Source organism: Dermacentor albipictus, chromosome 6, assembly GCF_038994185.2.
Source record: "Dermacentor albipictus isolate Rhodes 1998 colony chromosome 6, USDA_Dalb.pri_finalv2, whole genome shotgun sequence".
Lineage (NCBI taxonomy): Eukaryota > Metazoa > Arthropoda > Arachnida > Ixodida > Ixodidae > Dermacentor > Dermacentor albipictus.
Window position 1 is genome coordinate 86,346,694 of NC_091826.1, and position 6,328 is coordinate 86,353,021.

Below are 6,328 nucleotides of genomic sequence, written 5' to 3' on the forward strand. Positions count from 1 at the left end.
GACCTCTCACGTACGCCGAAGTCCTCGCTATGCCCGGACAACAGCCTGCTATGCAATCACTTCACCAGCCGCCACGTCCAACGCGTCCTTCCACATGGATGGGACCTGCCGCAACGACTCGGTGGCGTACAGCGGACAATTGACCGATATGTTTTGCGTGCGGCTAAGCAGGCCACGTCGCACACCACTGTAGTCGCGTGCAGTCGCCTAGCGCTACACCATATGGGCGAAGTTCTATGGCGGGTTCTCCGCGCCCTTATTACGACGATGAACCTCGGGCTGGGTCACCACCATTCCACTGGTCCGCCAACATCCGCCGCTCAACTTCGCCACGCCGACGCTTCCCATCACCGATGCGGCCTCGTCCCGAAGCTCAGGATGAGGAAAACTAATCGTCGCAGTCCATGAGGCAAGGGCTGCGACCCCGTTGAAACGCGGAAGTCCTCAACGTAGCCCGACCAATGTGATAGACGTGTTAGTTGACGGTGTGCGCACATATGCCCTCGTGGATACCGGAGCCGCTGTATCAGTTATGGACGCAAAGCTTTGTTGCTTCCATTGAAAGGTTACGACGCCCATTGCTGGACTCGCCCTCCGAACAGCAGGCGCACAGCGTATTCACCCGATTGCGGCATGCACCGCTCGTGTTGTCATCGAGGACATTGTATACGCCGCCGAATTTATTTTGATTTCCTCGTACTCCCACGAAGTTATCCTGGTGTGGGACTTTCTCGCCCGCCACGATGCCGCCATTCATTGCGCACGGGCCGAACTAGAACTGTCGCCGATCTCAGATATGACACTTGCCGATAATGCTTCTTTTGTGAACAAACTATTCGTCAGGCACGACACAAACGTTCCTCCCAACTCGTCAGTGATTGTATCAATGCATTGCAGCAGCCTCTCTGACGCCATCGCACTACTTCCTCCTTCGGGCCACTTTTATACTCGAAAAGGTCTGCTGCTGCCTTTTGCGACTGTGAACGTCAAACAGGGCTCCACAGCTATTTTTGTCTGTAACCCCTTCTCATACCCTGAGATGCTGCTCCAAGGCGAATGTCTTGGCCACGTGGAAGTGATCGACGCCGTACAAATTACGGATGCTCCCGAAGACACATCCTGCGCCAGTTACAACACGCTCGGTTCCCTCTCTACGTCGGACCCTTTGCCTACAGGTGTGTTCGATTCATCTATTGCCGATGGCCTCACCCCACCTCAGCGTTCGCAGCTTCTGCGCATCTTAGAAGAATTTCGTTCTTCTTTTGATGTCGGGCAACCTTCCCTGGGCCGGGCGTCTGCTGTCACGCACCATATTGACAGTGGCTCCCAACCACCATTGCGGCAGTGATGATATCGCGTCTCTGCCACAGAACGTCGTGTGATTAATAAGCAAGTGGACGATATGCTTCGCCGCGAAGTGATCCGACCCTCGAACAGTCCATGGGCATCCCCTGTCGTCCTTGTTACGAAAAAAAGACGGCTCGGTACGGTTCTGTGTAGACTTTCGGCGCCTGAATAAGATCACTCGCAAAGATGTATACCCGCTGCCGCGAATCAATGACGCCATTGATAGCCTACACAGAGCAGAATTCTTTTCATCTCTAGATTTACGCTCCGGCTATTGGCAAGTACCCATGGCTGACGTTGATAGGCCAAAGACAGCCTTTGTCACAACCGACGGCTTATACGAATTTAACGTCATGCCGTTTGGACTTTGTAATGCGCCAGCAAGCTTTATAAGCATGATGGACACAGTTCTCCGCGGTTTGAAATGGCACACGTGCTTATGTTATCTCGACGACGTTGTTGTTTTTGCCTCTGACTTCACCACGCACCTTCAACGCCTACGGCGTGTTTTGACGTGCTTAGCAAACGCTGGCCTCCAACTGAACCTAAAGAAGTGTCGATTTGCAGCGCGGCAGCTCACAATACTAGGTTACGTCGTCTCGAAGGATGGAATCCTCCCCGATCCAGACAAACTTCATGCCGTAGCTGAATTTCCTATACCGACGTCCGTCAAAGACCTGCGCAGTTTTGTAGGTTTGTGCTCCTACTTCAGGCGCTTCATTCGCGATTTTGCCACCGTCATATCGCCCCTGACGTAGCTCCTTGGCAGCAACGGACTTCTCCATTCGTGGTCGTCCGAGTGCGACGAGGTGTTCACTAAGCTCCGTAGTTTGCTGACGTCTCCTCCCATTTTGCGTCACTGCGACCCAACGGCACCTATTGAGGTACACACAGATGCCAGCGGTGTTGGCCTCGGCGCTGTCCTAGCGCAGCGCAAAGAAGGGTTTCCTGAATATGTTGTGGCATATGCAAGCCGTATGCTCACTAAAGCCGAGACCAATTACACCGTCACGGAAAAAGAATGCCTGGCGATCATCTGGGCGCTTACCAAGTTCCGGCCCTATTTGTATGGTCTACAATTTGATGTCATCACGGACCACCATGCACTATGCTGGCTGTCGTCATTGAAAGATCCCCCAGGCCGTCTGGCCCGCTGGGCGCTTCGCTTACAGGATTACGATATCCACGTACTGTACCGCAACGAACGCCAGCATGCTGATGCTGACGCCCTCTCACGTTCTCCCTTGCCAGACAACAATGCCTGCTGCGCAATATCCCAGCTTGACGTTTCTTCCGTCGACATTGGGACCATCGCTTCTGAGCAGCGCAAGGACCCCTGGATTGCCTCCATCATAGACTGCCTTGCTGATCCGCCATCGCAGCCAACCACTTGTGCATTGCGCCGTCAAGCTCGCCATTCGTGACGACCTGCTTCACCGATGCAATTACACCTCTGACAGCCGCCAGTGGTTATTACTTGTACCTCGAAGCCTGCGTTTTGAAATCTGCGCATCGTTCCACTCTGATCCACAGTGTGCTCACTCGGGACTTTTCAAAACCTACCAGCGCCTCTGACGATGCTACTACTGCCGAGAAATGTACAACTACATTCAAAAGTTCGTTCGCTCATGCCCCGACTGCCTGCGCCGCAAATCTTCACCCCACCACTCGCCAGCTGGTCTGCAGCCTCTACCCTGCCCTAGCCGGCCGTTCGGGCGCATTGGCATTGATTTGTATGGGCCACTTCCCCTGACGTCGGCTGGTAACTGCTGGGCCATTGTGGCAGTAGATCACCTTATACGATACGCTGAAACCGCCGCTCTCCCAGCAGCTACAGCGCGCGATGCTGCATCATTCCTGCTTCACCGATTCATCCTGCGGCACGGTCCACCTCAAGAACTGCTCAGCGATCGCGGACACGTTGTCCTGTCGGAAGTAGTTGAAGCGATTCTCAAAGAGTGCCACGTTGTTCATCGTACGACTACGGCGTACCACCCTCAAATGAATGGCCTCACAGAACGCTTCAACCGCACGCTCGACGACATGCTTTCAATGTACGTATCCTCCGACCACACGAACTGGGATGCCGTTCTGCCATTCGTCACCTACGCATATAATACCACTACGCAGAGCACCACTGGATTTTCACCCTATTTCTTGCTGTATGGTCGACACCCTTTGCACACCATCGACACCATTCTTCCATACCGGCCGGATGCATCCGAGTGCGTGCCTATTTCTGCCACGGTCAGACATGCAGAAGAGTGCCGCGACCTCGCACGGGCCTTTACTTCCGCTGATCAAGAGCACCAGAGGAGCACTCGCGGTGATGCCACTGCCACAGTCACCTTCGATTCGGGAGCGCTCGTGTGGCTCTCAGTTCCTTTAACTGCCTCTGGTCTCTCACCAAAACTGGTCCCTAAGTATGAAGGCCCTTATCGTGTTCTCGAACGCGCATCTCCTGTGAACTATGTCATAGAACCAGTTGAGCCATCTTCAGACATGCGCCGCCGTGGACGAGACATTGTCCATGTCAACCGTTTAAAGCGTTACTACGACCCGCTCATCGTGATGAGCTGTTAGGTCGCCGGACGGCTCCCTTCTCGCTCCTGGGGGGTGATTGTAGCGAAGAGAGACGCTAGTGGGTCGAGCGCTCCTGCTCAGCAACGGCTCTCGTGCTTGGAAGCTGTGACTGCCCTGCCTGTCGACGTCGCGCTGCTTCGAGCTCTGCCAAATAAACGCCTTTAGATTAAATCTTTCCAGTCTTCTCTTTTCTTTCATTTACTTTCATTTTTCCAGGCAGCAAAGGTGAACCTTGTGTGGGAGCCAACCTTGGGTATACCATATTTGGTTATAGTAATGTCGTACAGCTGGTGCATGCAGGAGCTGCCTTATCAAGGTCCTGCAGCATCCCCTCATTGGGCGCCATAGTGGGTGGCTTCCATGTGTATCTGTGGCTACTTCTTGTCTCCCACTACCTGATCACCCTCAGGAACAAGGGTGCACCAAAGAAGTATTTAGGCTTTTCGCTGTCAAAAAGCGAATTTTTCACGATTTCATGTCATACACTCAGAGAAAACCAAAAAAGGCAGCTAGAATGATCTCTCCTTTTCTGGTTTTGTAATCACTAACTGAAGTTCTGGGCCAAGGCTATTGTTGAGAATTGCTAGCGACCGTCGCATGTTTCTTGCAACCGTTGTTGGGGGCCCGGCGATGCACCAAGAGGGAGCCGGCGAACGGACGAGGGGGCGCCCCGCTGGGCTAGTGTCCCGACCGGCGCCTCGACCCGCAATCCGATCCGTGCCCCGTGTTTTCGGCGGACCGCCTGCTGGGCGCGAGTGGCCGGCGCTTCCGAGAAGGACGAAGGCGTCAGTGCGGTCAACGGACAACTTTGATTTTGTATTTTACTTTTTTCTTCCTTTTCTAGTCACTGCGATGTCTTTTGTAAAATAAACGTGCAGTCTTGAAGTGAACCCCGACGAGTGAGAATCGTTCCTTCGAGGCTCCTGCGTGCGCGGCCGCTGTATACGCCGCCGCCCAAAAGAGTCTCACGCAGCAGCAGTTTTTGTAGTCGCACTCGCGAAGTGACCTCCACAGAGCGTTGGTCGTAGCCCTTTAATTATTCTACATTTTCTGGTGCCGAAACTCGGGAGTGCTACATCTGGAGTAACTTCGCCTGCATCATGGAGCGACTACAAAGGAAACAAGCGGCCCTGCGACAAGCCATCGACACTACCATCGCAGCGGCCAGCACCTTACTTCAAGCGACAGAAGCAACAACCGGTGAGCTTGAAGAACATTTGGACATCCTTCTTGAGCAAGCTGAAGAGCTTAAAGCAGTCAACGACGCTATAGAAAAGAAAGTTGACCTACAGGAGCTCGACACCGTATTAACAGAGTGCGCTGCGTACAGCTTGAGAATTTGCAACTTGAAAACAAGGATGAAGAGGGCACTGAGAGGTGGAGCCGCAAGCGAAAAGAGGTGAAGTACACCATCAGAAACAGGAAATAACTCTGACCACGTCGCACAGTCAGGTTCCGTCCAGCATGCAGTTACGACGACTCTTCAGCTACCGTCGACAACTACAAGACTTCCGAAGCTAGAGATAACCAAATTTGACGGAAACCTGCGCTCATGGCACAGATTCTGGAATCAGTTCGAGTCTACCATCCACAAGAATCCAGCTCTACATCCAATTGACAAGTTTCAGTACTTGACGAGCTATCTCACCGGCAAAGCAGCAGCCGCTATAGACGGGCTACCGCTCAGTGACCGAAATTATGAAATTGCAGTGAAGACATTGGTCGAAAGATTCGGAAAGGACGACGTTATCATTGAAGAACATATGTCGAGGTTGCTCAACATCCGACCTGTCCATAACATCCTCGACACCGAGAGGCTGCGCACCCTTTATGATGAGGTACAAACGGGGGTTCGGAGCCTCGAGGCATTGGGCGTGGCGTCGAACACTTATGGAGTGCTTTTAATGACAGTCCTACAGAAGAATATCCCGCATGAGCTTTGCCTCGGTTACTGCAGACAGAAGACAACATCTGCAGTCGCGCCAGGAGATGACCTTCAAGATTTCCTCTGGTACCTCAAGACCGAAGTAGAAAGTCGAGAGAGAGCCGCATGTGGAACCCGTCAGCAGCTGAGCACCGACAGGCTGAGTCACCGGATCCGCAAGGATATTCCTGAAAAGAAGGCGTCCGCGTCGGTTTTACCTGCCGTCATGAAAGCTGAAACGCAGTGCAAATTTTGCGAAGCGAGCAGCCACTTAACCGCCGACTGTGAAGTTAATTTGACTGCGGATCAGAAGAGGACAATTGTGCAGTGGGAAAGACTCTGCTTTAGGTGCGCCAAGACAGGTCATCGAGCATACGAATGCTGCACCGCAAGATGGCTTAAATGTAAGAGATGTTCCGGCCGGCACGTTGCAGCCCTGTGTAACCTGAATCGACCACCAGCGACAGGAAAGTT

At 53.1% G+C, this 6,328-nt stretch overlaps 1 protein-coding gene across 1 annotated transcript in view; it reads left to right on the forward strand.

Moving 5' to 3' along the window:
- The window catches only part of LOC139047055 (zinc finger protein 26-like), a 130,569-nt gene that overhangs the window by 12,867 nt on the left and 111,374 nt on the right, over window positions 1-6,328 (forward strand). The window lies entirely within an intron of this gene.